The sequence below is a fragment of the Pteropus alecto genome, unplaced genomic scaffold (genome assembly GCF_000325575.1).
Source record: "Pteropus alecto unplaced genomic scaffold, ASM32557v1 scaffold139, whole genome shotgun sequence".
Lineage (NCBI taxonomy): Eukaryota > Metazoa > Chordata > Mammalia > Chiroptera > Pteropodidae > Pteropus > Pteropus alecto.
In genome coordinates this window covers 5052475-5055806 of record NW_006443567.1, presented here as the reverse complement: position 1 = coordinate 5055806, position 3332 = coordinate 5052475, and the positions used below count along the sequence as shown (strand labels likewise).

Sequence of the window (3332 nt, the reverse complement as noted above, 5' to 3'; positions counted from 1 at the left end):
TGCAGACCCAGAGCTGCTGCCCATTTATCACTGAGATTGCTCTTGCACCTGAGAACACAGTGCAGGAATGAGGGCCTTAGATTAAAATACACAAAAATACAAAACAAGAATATTTATATTACGAAAAAAAGTTAAAATGCACAAGATACAACATTCACACACAGCTAGTGCAGTTGACATCCTGGAGAAAGTGGGACCCAAGGTGCAGTTATCCAAGGGACCAAATAAATAAATTGTATTGGCCCAGAATGGGGTGGGAGTGAACTTAGGAGCAGCAGGTCTGCAGCTGTTCTCCCAACCACCCTTTTTGCCTATCATCACAATCCATTGCTTGGGAGAGTTCTCAGCACCCTATCTAAAGAGTGGGTTATGTGAAGACAATGTGAAAAAACCCTGCCTTACTCCTGAGAGATTCTCTTCCATGGAATATGGTCATTTGTGGGTTGGGTGCATCAATCTGGTCTCATGCTTTATCTTTTCACCCTGGTGTGGGAAATATTATTACTTATCTTTCTTTAAAAAGAAAAAAATATATAAGAAAACAACTACCCTATCTAGTTCACTTTCAAAAGATGAAGATTCTGGGTATGGAGACTCAGATAAAACAGGCAGGGAGGGATTTTCTCCAAAGCCCTCACATGCGTTTGAGTAGAGCATGGTTGGAGTTCCTTTGCTTCGCCTTTTACCCACTGCCAAGAGAGAATAGGGTGTGATGCTGTGGACTCTGGCTTGAGATACATGGCAGTGCCAGCTGCCCTCTACTTACCCTGAACCTACTTTCTCGGTTCTGCCAATTGATGCCTACTCCTTAAATCTTCCTGATGGCAAAAGGATAGTCCTCTTTCCCCACCCACTGTGGATCAATTCTGGACCTCTGGGAACAGGATATGGCTATGAATATCTTCTTTCTTCCTGTGAGCTGGGGGCCTGCTGGGCCTTCAGTGGACACGAGGCCACCATATGGCTGATGCTCTGGCAGAAGTGGCACTTTTTGGGCTGGGGTGGCAGCTTACATTCCTTGGCATGATGATCTAGACCTCCACAGCTGTAGCACCTGTCTCCCTATGATCTACGCTTCTGCACGTTCTTCCTTTTGGCCGCCTCTCACTCCCAGTACAGAACACACCCCTTCAGGGCCAGTGACTCTATAGATTACAGGCCATTGGAGGACTTCTCAAAGGTGAACTCTACTGCCTCACCTTCATTCAGGCTCCTGAAGCCCTCCATGTGCAGATTACTCTGGAGCATGAAGACATCCACCGAGGGGTCGAGCACGACCCCGGCGAGGGCGGTCGTGGACAGGAAGCCGAGCCTCATGCTCACGTTGAACCACTTGCAGATGCCGGCACCGGCACCGTGCAGCAGCTGGGGCTCCTCTGCCGCCGGGCTACGTCCTTGGGCGCCTCCTCTGGCGCCTTAGCGCAGCTACCTGAAAACTGCTGGTTTGACCCAGAGCCTATGGTAGTCGGCTAAGCCCGCGGCCCCAGGGCCTAGGTCAGGCGGCTGCTGGCCCCAGAGAGAAGTCCGGAGGCAAAAGTGGGGCTTGGGGAAGAGGCAGCTACATCTTCCCCAGCACAATAGCGGTGGGAGGGCCCACGGATGGTACCCTTGTTTCTTTCCAGAGAAAAGAGTAGTGCTCCTTAAATTTCATTCGTGCACCACTTTATCTTGATGATTTTTGCTATATCTGAGTCACCTGTAGTATTATTTATCTATTTTTTAAAATCCATAATTTAACTCAAATCTATTTAGAAAGCAAACTATAATAGCCCAGAAATTACAAGTTTAGCATAATACTTATATGTTTTACTTATCTAATTTCAAGTAAATAGGTAAAAAAAAATGAAGTACTAATTTTTTATCTACTACCTGAAATTATCTCATATATTCCCACTGATGTGTATTCTTCACAATAAGAAGCATCGAGGTGCAAAATGCCGGAGGAGGAGCAACAAACAACTGCTTAATTGATAATTCTTTTAAAGTAAGGGAAGAATGGCAGAAGAGAGGAGTTCATGAACAGGAGAAATTTTGATTAATGTAGTCTGTGTTTGATACTATATATCAAAGTGATTTCTTTGGGACCGTTTAAGACCATGTCTGTGAAGATCAAGTCTGGGAAGAATAAACAGAGCAAGGGGATGAAAGAGCCCTAGTTGGCCAAAGTAGCAGTAACTCATCAACACTTGTGGTTTGCCACCCTAAAATTACCAAGGTTAAGTAAAACTGGCAGTTGCCTTTTATTATCCCTTTTATATAGAAAGAAACTCTGTCTAGCAAATTTTCTCAATTGTTTTTACTTTAAGGCTATTTATTTTGCACAGACGTTGATGCCTCCCCCCGCCACCCGCCCCGTTTACACACAGGTTCCCTTTCATTGCAAAATTAAATCTGTGGTTAAGTTTCAGAAAAGTTGTTCATAGTGTTTATAGGGTTGTTGATTATATTTGTGGGAATAATTATATCAACTCTTCTCAAAGTGAGGTCTAGAGTTTTCTGAGAACTTTTCAGGGGGTCTTCAAGGTCAAAACTATAATAATAATATTAAGATGTTATTAGCCTTCTTTACTCTCACTCTTTCATGAGTGTAAAGTGGAATTTTCCAGAGGCTATATGAAGACTAATGTAATGTGTGCTTCTGTATTTTTGTGTTTTAAAATTTTCTCATTTTAAGTTCTAATGTGGTCAATAATGTGTAGATAAACCCACGTAAATAAAAGCTTTTTGGAGTCCTTAATATTTAAGAGTAGGAATCTTGAGATTAAAAAAGTTTGAAAACTGCTGAAGTAGATGTTTAGAATCAAAGTGGCAAATATGGTTGTCTGATTAATAAAAAGGGTTTTTTTTTTGCTTTAGAATTAGTATATTCACCTGTTGTCTTTTGTCTCCTTTTTGTTTCGTTATGTGGATCCATTAATTTATTGAGACTGCGCACACTGGAGAAACAGCATGTGGAGTGAGCTCCCATCAACCAGCAAACAACCCTTTACCCTTGCAATGTCTGTCCAGCACCCTCTACTGACAAAGTTCCATTCTATGCCAGCTTACAAAGGAAAAATATTTAAACTATTTAAAGGGCCCAGAGAATTTTCGTAGAGGTCAAAAAGCATGAATTTGAAAATGCGAGGCAATAAATCAATAACTGACACACACATGTACTGATCAATACTCTGATGAAAGAGAGCCCTCTGCATATCTCCAAAAATCTCTGTGCAGCTCACTTCCCTCTGGTACTGTTGTCCCACAAAATCTAGCCCCCTTGGTCTCTCTGGACATTGAACTTTGTCTTCTCAACTCTGGAAGACTGCAGGGCTCTGCTTGGATACTCTTTC

At 42.6% G+C, this 3332-nt stretch overlaps 1 pseudogene; it reads left to right on the top strand.

Annotated features, from left to right (window-relative positions):
• Nucleotides 1–3332, top strand: part of LOC102889953 — a 117230-nt pseudogene that overhangs the window by 11230 nt on the left and 102668 nt on the right.